Consider the following 12,501-nt stretch of genomic DNA (forward strand, 5'->3'; position numbering starts at 1 on the left):
GGACTAATTCTTGACGCTGGACGGGAACGCAAGTTTTCTCATCATGAGCAGCCTATGCTTTGGAGTCAAATTCCAGCTAGAACGTCACTACCAGCTTCACTGTCAAATTCATCGCGCATTGTATCACCGAAGTTCTGCAGCCAAGCTGTTCATGGCGGTTTGCGTTCTTCGCGGGTGATGTGCATAGGGTGGAAATAACACTAAAAGGAGTTAATCACTCCAGGTCAAACCTCGAAAACGTCTCGTTCCGCGTAGCGTCAATCCGATGAGATCACGAACGGTTATTGAAGCGATGAGGGTACCATGCTGTCATTGCCATCAGCGTCGCTGGTCACCAACTGGCGTGTTGACGTCAAGATCACAATTGTTATTTCATAAATGTTGCAACACGTTTAAGTAGCCACGTAGTTCTGCAATTCAGAGGAGACCCTTTTTTGCTCCCACAACCATAACCAAAATATTCTACTTCTCGGCGAGGTTTTCAAAATGCAAAAAGAGACGAGCTCAACCATTTTGACGTCTTAACTCAGACGTACGTGCATACGCCTCTGAAAATTTCTGGCATGGAGGGAGGGGAGGGTTACGGGTTAACGGACTCACAAGTGTGAACTAAGTGTACGCCAGACTGAGTTCTTTGAAGGGGCCATGCAGACAAAACACAATTTTGTTTTATTCGAAATATTTCGTGTTTTATAGCGCCCCCGGGGCTTGTCGAGCAGCAAACGGTGCTGCATTCACTGAGAAATTATTCAATTTAGGTTAAAAAAATTGATTCTCCCGCCAAATTGTGCGTTTCTGTGACGTCTCCCATGAAGTCACAAGGGCGGGTATTCAACGAGCTTCCAGTGCGCCGATAGGCTTTGCAGCCTGCTTGCCGTCAATCCTCTCAGATGGCGCTACCAAACTTTGCCGTATTTGCACCTGACTTGTTTTTGTTACGGTAGAAAGTAATCGTTTCGTAAGACATGGAGTATGCTCTCAAACAGGGTCACGTAAGACAACGGCGCTTATGTCAATCGGCCAGTGTCCTGCAAGACAACTCAAAGGGGCGGACTACTGTGCAATTAAAACAAGCATAGTGCGCCCAGCACCAACAGCAGTGCGCATCGGCACTTCTATGTTTACGTGTATTTTCGTTACTTTCATTGTTTAAACCGCCATTATTACTGCTGGAAAATGAATATTTATTACATTTAAGCGCAAATAGCTCGTTCGGCAAGCTTTCAAAGCCTGCCTAATTTGCGTTTGCTTTTGCCGGCCTCAGCCAATCGCACAGCTGGGGATATGTAATCATAGGTTATGTTACGGGAAATAAGCTAGTGGGTCGCATGGCCACTCCCTTTTTTCCTCATTATATAGCTAATTTGAGGGAAGTGTGCTTTAAAAAATTGGCCGCGTATCTGCTCCTTTCGTTGCAAATTCCGTCAAAAGACGATAGTCTTTATCGACTTTTGCCAAGTAAATGCCTCCCTTCGCTTTCCCGCTCACCTCTCATGTTGTTCCTCTTGCGTCGCGCTCCTCCCAAGGTAAAGACGCCAAAGGTTTGCTTAAATCATTTTAAATTTCCCGCGTTCCACTGCTCCAAAACGGGTGTCTCGACGCGAACGCTGCCGTATGGTGAAGACGAGCGTTCATCGAGGCGCCCTACTTCAACGTTTATAGAACCGCGTTTCCCTACTCCACGTGCGTTGCAAGCAGAACGTGAAACCTATCTAGTGGAACCTTGCGTAACTGTTGCCGGTTGATTTCTTAAAATGGCGCAAGAAGCTATAGTGGCGCGGGCGACAGTAGGCGACGGCGAAGTGAATTCTTTTTCTGCAGTTGATGAAGTATTTAATTGCGCAAAAGCAAGCATGTTTGATTTTTTTATAAAGGAACACTGCAAATATCACTTCTGTATTGATTAGCTGTCTCATATTTGCGTAATGTCTTGTTCTTCTTCAACAATGTTGACAAGTATGAACATTACACCGGACTTAGACGGGCACATTTAGCTGTGACTACCGTATAAACCGGATTATAGGTCGAGTGGGAATATAGGTCGACCCCCTACCCTGAGGTGGGAAAAGTTGACAAAAAAATAATTCGGCACAGAAGCGCACTCACAATGTCTATATTTATTTTCGACGCCCGTCTGTCACTGCCACTCACTATGCCTGCCGAAGTCACTCGTCCGAGCTCTCAGAGTCGTCCAAGGATGACTGCTTCGCAGTCATCTTCCATGCCATTAGGCGCGTTGCTGATGAAGCACTTCCTGAACGCTCGTGTAACCATGTCGTCGGGCAGCGACTGCCAAGAGGAGGACACCCAGCTTGACACGGCCGCAACCGGCCCGTATAGGTCTTTTTGTTGTCGCCGGCTATCCACTCATTGTACAGTTCGCGGAGCCGGTCCGCGCATGGCCTCCGGAGCGATCGTGAGCGAAGTTCCCGGACAAAGTCCGCCACTTTGTTCTCCAACTCGGGGTGGACCGCTTGACGTCCACGGAACGATCAGTTTCGGGGGTTGCACGCGCACAGCTTGGCTTTTTGGCTCCGCCAGTACCGCACACTTTTCTCCGAAACGCCTAACTGGCGTTGCGCCGCCATATTCCCATTCTGCTCGGTGACTCAATCGCCGTCAGCTTAAACGCCGCGGTGAACTGGCGTCAACTGCCGCCACTCATCTCGGAACAGAGACGTACAGAAATGTAGGCACGCACGCGTAATAGACGAGTAAAAGACGAAAAACTAGAGAAAAGCGAAATCAAATAAAAGCCTGATAGTGCGAGAGAGCAGTCCGACACGAATGGCAATGGCGACGGACTGCGCTTGCACATTGTTGCCAGACAACGATTTACATTCTGCCAATGACCGCTATATAAGACGAGGGGTGACTTTTGTGCGGATTTTTTTGGAAAAAAACTCGACCTATATTCCGGTTTATACGGTATATAAGACTATTGCGCAGGCATTATTTTACTTTGGCCGGGGGGCTGAATCGAGTCACAGACAGACAGACGGACAGACAGACCGACAGACATACAGACAGACATACAGACAGACCAAAATTTCTGGGTTTAAGTAGCCCAAGAAAGACTATCGTCTTTAAAAGTGGTGTCAGTATGATTCTAACGAGGCAATCTTTCGAATGAACCAAACACGTGTTTTGTCTGCATGGCCCCTTTCCCTCACACTTGTGGGCCTAGCGTTTCCCCCTCATTACTTCGCCGATGATGATGATAGTTTTCTGTTAACGATCGTCACGAACAAGCTCAAGCTCCGCTCTACTGACTATTACACGCCACTGTCCGTCTCTAAGCAGCGACGTAATGAATCCACCCCTAGTGAGGGAAAGAGGCATCATTGGGCGGAATAAGAGTCATCCTTTTCCTCGGGGGGACAGGCCCAAAACGTCTGGGAGGAGGGGAATGATGAACAGCGCGCATACATTTGTGTGCGTGAGAATACGCCCATCGAAGCCCCACTCAACATACGTTCCCACTAACCCCTGCGCAAGGGAAATCGATCCTTAATTCCCTCTCTCTTTCAGTGCTGGAGATTCTTTCAAGTTCCTCCACAACAATGATGAGCGCAATGAGCCGACGGAGACCAGGACGAGTTTTCATCGAGGTACGGGGGCCGCCCAAGTACTCTGTGAACCACCTTCCTCGGCCCTTCTTTTTTTCGCAAACTGAGTTTTTGTTTTAATGCGAATGTTGGTTCTGTCAGGGCTCACTGACAGTTTGTTGTGTGGGGAAGTCTGTGTTACATTCGTATAAGTGAACGAATAAGTCACGACTTCTTTCTCGTCGTCTGTGCATTTTTACAGAGCAAACTGTCTGCAATAGAGTGAGGGTGGGAGGTGACGGTTCCCGTGCTCCGTAGGGCGGCGCTTGCACCATTCGACACAAGAATGTAGCTTTTGCTATAGCGGCGCAAAGGCAAGGGGCACGCCATGACGATTTGGTCTACAGTTTTGGCCGAACTCGCAATGTGCGTGACAACGTTTGTCGATCAATTCATTGCGTTTGCGCGTGGCGTTGAAAATGTGTACTCGGCATGGCACTGCAGTTTAACTCAGGTTTTTCGGAATTATCCGGAAATTGCATGAAGATTGTGCACGTTGTAATAAAAATGCCGTGATTGTATAGTCACACACATATGGTAACCTACCAGAAACGGCGTTATCGGAGCACGAGAAATCCCGACATACTCCCGCGGAATCGCTGACGAGGATGGATAGTTTTCTTGGGCTTTTCCTGTTGGCACATGAGTCACCTCCGCCATTTAAGCAATCACGATAATCACAGTGCGACCCAAGCGATAGGCGTTTGACTAAAGCAGAACAGGGATAAAAGCTACTAGTGCTATTACGCCATAAAACGCTAACATATTTTCTCATACAGACAGCGCATGTCATCATGTGAATATGTGCACTTTAAGGCTTGCGTTTGTAATTTGTTCGAAAGTTCCGAAAGGGTACTAATTATCACACGCATTTTAACAGTATCTCACGATTTTTATCCAAAATTATTCCTATTTTGCAGAGCTGTAGTAACCGCGCCCACCTTCTCTTATTTTGCTGGCGCCGCATATTAGTGTACTCATAAGCGTAATGTTAACAGAATCCTTCGCCCGTTCCTCTTTCAAGGTGCCCTTGGGACAGAGCGACCGCCAGTCATTTCGAGCAGAAGCAGCGACGCCTCTGCCCCTCGGAAGCGAAACGCGTCTCTTCTGCAGGGATTTGGCTCGGACTGCTCGCCGGAGAGGCGATGCAACGCGCTGCTCGGCCTCGCCTGCATCAGGTGCGCCCGACTGCTGCGCTTTCCTTCTAAATTTCAATTTCTGCTTTCCCCCCCCCCTCTACCTCCCCCCCCTCTCTCTCTCTCTCTCTCTCTCTCTCTCTCTCTCTCTCTCTCTCTCTCTCTCTCTCTCTCTCTCCCCTTCAGAGTGCGTCTTGCACATCACGGTTTGAAGTCTTTATCGCAGAACGCTGAATCAATACAACTAAAAAATTGCGAGTTTTGGTGTAGGAGCGTCTGAGCGTCTGACGGGTACACCGAAGGCTCCACGCTTAAGCGAACTTCAGTGAGCATTTGATTACGTGTTGCAGCTACAACAACCAGTCATCTCGATGCGCGTGTGCCCCATCGAGCCCCATACCTGTCACCATGGCTGGTGTCCAGAAGTGCGCCAGAGGTAAGGCGGGCTTCCTCGAACCTCTCACGAGCACCGCGTGGCTGAAACGTCATTCGCTATACTATCGCATGTAAGCGCAACGCTCTATTGCTTTTTTTTTTTCATTTTTTTTTTCATCCGTACAAATTCGCCCCACCTTTGTGGCTAACATAAAGAACTGGCTATTGGGTGCGGAGTGAAATGCGCACCCAACGCTCCCACTCCCAGGGGCATAGCAAACACAGGTAAAAAATACACATTTACAGGGGGTTTTAAATCTTACAAATCCATCTCAGCGCCTCGATAAGACCTCAAAATGCGACGTCATTATCCCACTGACTCGCTTATTGAATTTTAACGTTCGCGTTACAACAGTCCCGGAGTGAGAGCACTTCGGCATCTCTAGCAATCGTGCACTAGGGGCTGAACGTAAATGCACATTACGCCTACAGTTATCATAGTCACCATTGCAAAGGATAAATATTATAAATTTCATGGGCCAAGTCTTGAGCGGGAATCCTCACCGACGTTTCAGCCAAGGGCCTGTTGGAAGCGTGCGTGAGCCACCAGGAGTGCAGCTTCAACAACCCGAACGTGCAGTGCATCGACTCCCGCTGCAACTGCTCGAGCCCATTCACGCTCACGCCGGCCCGGCTGTGTCAGCTGCGTGAGTGCTCTTAGCAGCAACCCCTCGCGTCGCCCTCCTCTCTACAGGCATATCAACCATCCTATGTCTCACGCGGCGGTTGCCACAGTTCAGCACAAATAACTGGCATTTTGTTCTGATCAACTGCATCCGCATTTGCAAAAAATGATAAAATGCCCCCTAGAGTTTTATGTCGGTGGCTTAAAAATAAACCCCTCTGGTAATGGTTTCGTCAGGCGAATCTTACAGTGGCCTTTCGCCTCAGCGCCTTGGCAACTTCTGATTGCCAAAGATAAATGGAATGCCGTGGAACACAGCAGCCCGGCGCGTGCTCGCGATCTATGTGGTAACACGCACTTTTTGCTATGCCGCAGCACTGACCGAAGGGGGCGACGTTCTCAGTGTCGCTCTGAGCGTGATGTTCGCCCTGGCGTTGTTGGTCCTGGCTGGAGGCTACGCGTATCAAAAGTGAGTCTACATGCTCGCTTCCCCACTGTTGCTGCAGCCGAAGACATGCGAAACTAAAACAAATTCGCTGAAGACATGCCACGAACACACGTTATGCTGATTCATCCGCGCGGTGCAAGCTTGGCTCGCCCCCACTCATTCAACCGTCTGCGAATACGTCGTCCTTGATAACACCGAGGGCGATTCCACAAACCGTTCCATGCATTGACCCTGGTTTCATCACCAGCCTATCTACGCCCACTGCAGGGCAAAGGCTTCTCCCATTATTCTCCAATTATCCCGGTCCTGTGCCCACTGCGACTGATTTACCCCCGCAAACTTCTTGATCTCATCTGCCCATCTTACTTTCTGCCGCCCCCTGCAACGCTTGCCTTCTCTAGGGATCCACTCTGTTACCCTTAATGACCAACGGTTATCTTGTCTTCGCATTACATGCCCTGCCCACGTCCATTTCTTCTTCTTAATTTCTACTAATATGTTCTTAACACGCGTTTGTTCCCTCACCCACTCCGCTCTCGTCTTGCCCCTTAATGTTACACCTATCTTCCGTTCCATTGCGCGCTGAGTCATCCTCAATTTAAGTTGAACCCTCTTATTGAGCCTCCAAGTTTCTGCCCCGTCGCGGTACCGGTAGAGTGCCGGTACGGGGTACCCCGAAGAGTACCCAGTAGAGTGCCGGTAAGATGCAGCTGTCATACAGTTTCTTCTTCAGGGACAATGGTAAGCTGCATTCATTATCTGAGAATGTCTGCCGGCCGTATGCACTCCACCCCATTCTTATCCTTCTAATTATCTCTGCCTCATGGTTGGGATCCGGGGTCACAACTTGGCCTAAGTAGATATATTCGCTTACCACTTCCACTGCCTCGCCACCTATCTCAAACCGCTGTGCCATCCCGAGGTCATTGATCATTACTTTGGTTTTCTGCATTTTAATTTTCAGGCCCACTGTTCTACTCTGTTTGTCCAGTGCGGAAAGCATGCTTTCAGTTCGTCCCCCGAGTTACTTAGCAAGGCAACGTCATCAGCAAATCTGAGGTTACTGAGGTATTCTCCATTAACCCTTACTCCCACCTGTTCCCAATCCATCGTTGTTCTGAATACTTCTTGTAAACATGCTGGGAATAACATTGGAGAGATTGTGTCTCCTTGCCTGACGCCCTTCCTTAGAAGTATTTTACTGCTCTCCTTAAGGAGGATGATGGTAGATGTGGACCCATTGTAGATATCCTCTAGTATTCTTACATAATGCTCATCTACACCCTCGTTCCGTAATGCCTGAATGACTGCTGAGGATTCGACCGAGACAAATGCTTTCTCATAATCTATGAAGGCTATATATAGGTGTTCAGTATACTCAGCGCACTTCTCTATCACCTGATTGATCGTGTGAATATGGTCCATTGTTGAATAACCTTTACGGAACCCTGCTTGTTCTTTAGGTTGACTGAAATCTAAGGTTGCAGAGATTCGGTTAGCGATTACCTTGGTAAATACCTTGTAGACGACTGACAGTAAGCTGATCGGCCTGTAATTTTAGATGCAGAGCATCTTATAGCGGGGGCCTGTCTTGCGTCGACGGCCGTGCGGCGTCCGTCCGCGCTGCTCCTCCGACAGCTGCTCCAACGCCGCCTGTATTAACATTGCCTGACGCGTCGCGCGCTTTTCAATGGGAAGGGTAGGGACGCTTAGTTCAGGCACTGATCCGCTATGTGGCGCGTGCCGGCGGACATCTCGCCTTACGTCACTGCTCGCGAGTCGCGAACGCTGCACCCACTTCTACGACGTGTGTCTGTCAGCTTGCCTGTTGGGCTTCAAGGGCCGTTTCGCTTACATCTTAGCCGTGACGGGGCGCTAGTTCTGTGGCGCACTGGGGATCTCGTTCAACGTGTCGCTCGCTTCATACTTGCTGCATTTTTCCAAAGATAAAGACGGAGGCGGACTGAAATAGTGTAAGAACATACTGATTGTCGGGTAGACATATAGCTAACAGAAAAACGATATTTTCGGATGGGGCAGCCATTATTTTACTGATATTTTTCTTTCTGGAGTATTTAGAGAAGAAAAAATTGCGTGCTCATTTTTTGTTCAGGCGCTCACTTCTACGATTACTTTCCAATAATATCACGTGCTTTTAAACTTCAGAAAATTATAGGAAACAAAAGGATAAGCAGCTGCGATCCTGCCACGCTGTCCGGGCGCTTCTACAGTACAGTCCTCAATTTTAGAAGTGCGTAGCGATGCGGAGTGCGAACAGGGGGGTCAAAACAATACCTAAATGCGGAGGGGATAGAGGGGGGATGCCCCACTCAGAAAATTTCAGGGCCTGTGATCCGAGTAGATAAGCGCGCAAAGCCGGCATCAGCCTGCGGCAGCGCAAGGGATTTTGCTTCGTGATAAAGGAAGTTTTATCAGTGACAGACCAAGATAGACAGGCATGGTGAAAAACAAGAAGGCGTAGGAGTGCCGCCTCGGGAACGCTAAACAAACTTTCCACTATTTTGCATAGTTTCCAAGAAGCGGCGCTGGCTGGCGGACACGAAAGCACGCTGGAAGGCTACGGAGCGGGGAAGGGTAGGAGAGAGCAACAGGAGAGTGGCTGTTTGGCCATTTTTCGCTCACGCGTTAGGCACTGTTTATACAGGCGGCGTTGGCTGCTCGATAACGCGCGCTCACACCCTCCTCTCCCCTTCCCCTCTCCACGCCATCTGTGCGCTGGCGCGCGCTCCTCCTCCCCTCCGAAGCTCCGCCCACGCCAGCTGTGATAAGCGCGCATGCGCGCGCCCTCTCTCATCCTCCTCTCCACTCCAGCTGCTACCGCGCGCTCGCACCTCCTCTCCCCTCCTCCTCTTCGCCTCGTCTTCGGGTTGGCGCGCTTCTCCCTCCGGGTGCGCGCTCTCTCTCATGCTCCTCTCCACGGGAGTTGCTTTATAAGCCCATGCGTGCGCCGGTCGCTCAGTTCTTCTTCGTTCTTCGGTTTGATGTACGTAGCGATGCGCTGAAATGGACGCCAACGAATCGTAACACCTAACAACGTAATACCGTAATTAACAACGCAATTAACGCCGGTATAGCAACAAAGATGCTCTGCATCCTCACGATCCCCCTCGGGGAGGTGCGGGTAATTTTTTTCAAGTCCTTCATGTCGCCTTTCTTATGGATTAGGATGATGTTCGCGTTCTTCCAAGATTCCGGTACCATTGCGGTCATTAGGCATTGCGTATACAGGTTTGCCAGTTTTTCAAGTACAATTTCTCCGCCATCCTTCAAGAGGTCTGCTGTTATCTGATCCTCAGCAGGTGCTTTGCCCCCTTTCATTTCTTTCAAAACCTTCCCTACTTCTTCGCTCGTTACTGGTGGGATGTATATCTCCTCTGAACTACTTTCTCGTTCGGCATTATCCTGGATGTCCCGGCTACTGTACAGATCCCTATAGAACTCCTCAGCTACTCTGACTATTTTATCCCTATTTGTGATGACATTGCCTTGCTTGTCTTTAAGTACGACATGTACATTTTAAGTGCATACATTTGATTTTTCCCCACGCCAAGACGCCTCTTCACTGCTTTCAGGCTACCTCCATTCTTTACAGTGTATTCGATCCTCTAGGGGTGGGGGGGACTCTGCTTTGTATCCCGGTAAATTTTAGAACAATGGATCAGCTGCCCTAGCATACGTTGGAATCCTGAATTCGAAGCTGGAATCAGATGGCGGCATTCTTAAAAGCGGAGCCATTGTGTGCGCAGGAGAGTTCGCGAGCGAGACCGTTCGGGGAACAACTGGATGCCCGACCGAAGCCGGTACACGGAAAGCTCGTCCACGTCCTCCAGGACGCGCATGTTGGACAAGGCAGGAGGCCCCTTCGGTCACAGAGACGACGACGACTTCGGGTCGAGGCCTGAGGGCGTCGCGGACGAGCGGATGCGCGCCAGGCTCAGCCAGCCGGCGCTGCACCCGCAGGATCCGCTGCCCCGGCACCCCCCGCGCTACATCAGCCACAAGGCTGCCAACCTCAAGGTGCGCCGCTTGACTACCACCGTCGAATACAGGTGTCCCCGAGCGCACAGAAAATTGCTTGCAACCGTGATCTGCTGTTCAAGGAGGAACGCGTTTTATGGTACATTTGAGAAGATTTCCGAAATATGATTCCTGCGCTGGAGCAGGAGAGAGCGGACGGGGTGGAACGACTGTATAAAGCCGCTTTACAAGTTTGTTAAAAACCGACGCTAGGAGTCGGCGCGATCTGGTGGTCGGTCGGACGAATGTATGTGCAGCGTGGTTGCCGTCTCATACCAGCATACTACACGCGAATAATAAACCAGCTATTTATATATAGTTTACAAACCATCTATAAACAAATTTTCACACAAAATTTGAGCAGAAGATTCTTACAGAAATGAGTATATGTTATGGTTGGCTTGTGACTGGTTAATGAGATGATAAACTGCCGTTCGGAGCAGCAGCCATCCAAAGTTTCACAACAAGTTCAACTGCCAATTGCAGGAGCGAATGGTAGTCGTTGCGATTAGGAAGAAACTTAGCAGGTTACAAGGCAGTCAGGACAACACAATGTTACAGCCACCACTTGATAAATTGCAAAAAATCTTTATCAAGGTTGGTGTTTCACGTCTCTAGGTACGTCACATCCAGGAAAACTACTGCTACTTCTTAATGTCGACGGAGTCATGCAAATAAATTCAGGAGCTTGAATTACGAACAGTGATGACAACAGACCAAAGCCGGAGAAATTTGGTTTAATATTAGTCTGACCAGAAAAACTAAAAGGACATAGACACCTTTGTGAATTCCTAGCTAAGACTTCCTTCTTCGTCATGCTCCTTAGCGTGCTATTCGTCGCCCCACTTGTCTTTTAGAGTTGCACTTGCCAAGCATGCGGGGCTAAGCAAAATCGCAGTCGTCTTAATGAACGATTGGAAGGGCGCAGTTGGGGTGATTTCGAGCCACGTGTGAATAGTACAGAAGCTGGATTTTAAGCCATGCTTTAATGGCACAGGAGCTTGATTTCAAGTCATGTTTAACGGTACCATTTACAGGAGCTGGATTCCGGAAGGGAGCACCACAAGAGTGGCAGTGGTGGCATGAAAGTACCAAGAGGCTCGCCTCTTCAGCGGACGCGGAAAGGACGCCACGTGACAGGCCACAAGAAGGGCAAAACCGGTAGGTGGTGACTGTTTCCGATTAAATTTGTGTTAAGTACCAACAACAATTCCCAATGAGTGGTTGCACTGACAGGCTTCAATCAAGAGTCTTTATTTTGTAGATCGACGGAGGCGTTATGAATGCGTGCTAGCTTAAATGTGTTCTCGCATGTACCTGTGCACAGATAAATTCCATCATATTCTGACTCCTCGAGAATTCTTCCGACCGAAGAGTTAACCCTAAAGTTTCGTCTGCCTCTCCACTCGCTCTTCCACTCTTATACCTATCTCTCTATTCCGCTGTCTTCATGTCTGTCGGCATCTCTCTCTTCCACTTCTGTATTCGTTTGTTCGCGCTGTCTTCATTTATGGCAAAATACCAACTCGCCGAAGCTTCCACCTTCACAAACTTTGTCACTCATTGCCATTGCTAATCATGCGAAACTTTGCATCTTGTTTTCAGATGCCGCGCTGGGGCGCACGGAACAGGAGTTCAGCAGCTCGTTCCCGGTTCACCTGATGAAGCCCAAGGACGAGCACATGCGCAAGATACTCGTCGACGAACAGAAGGTGGTCGTGACTGTTGAAGCCGACAAAGGCAGGCAGGTGGCTTTCTCCAAGACCGTTGAGCACAATTAGGCTGAATTGACCAAAACAGCATGCCACCATCGTAACTTTGCGTATACTTGTGGCCGCCACGGCCACTGAACAGGCTGCGTATAAATAAGTGCCCGTAATTTCGGTGGGTACCTCGGGTGAAAGCCTGGTAGTACTGCCAAGTAGTACTAATTACTCTCTTAATGGCTCTTCCTACTTCCATATGACAAACAGTACAAGAATACCTAAGAACTCTTTATGATGTAGTGATAAAAGCATGAGGTTCCAACTGCCGAACCAACCCTCTCATGTTATCATGGAACTGTACCAATGCGTTGTTTTCTTCTCTAGGTTACTATCACTCGTGACAAACCGGCTGTAGCATTACATGGCATAGACACAGTCGATGGCACCATACCTTGCTACACACCCCGGGGGTTACTTCCAAAATTAGCATGCTCAGATTACTCGT

The sequence above is a fragment of the Haemaphysalis longicornis genome, unplaced genomic scaffold (genome assembly GCF_048455015.1).
Source record: "Haemaphysalis longicornis isolate Haplotype H1 unplaced genomic scaffold, Haemaphysalis longicornis Haplotype H1 scaffold_3, whole genome shotgun sequence".
NCBI lineage: Eukaryota > Metazoa > Arthropoda > Arachnida > Ixodida > Ixodidae > Haemaphysalis > Haemaphysalis longicornis.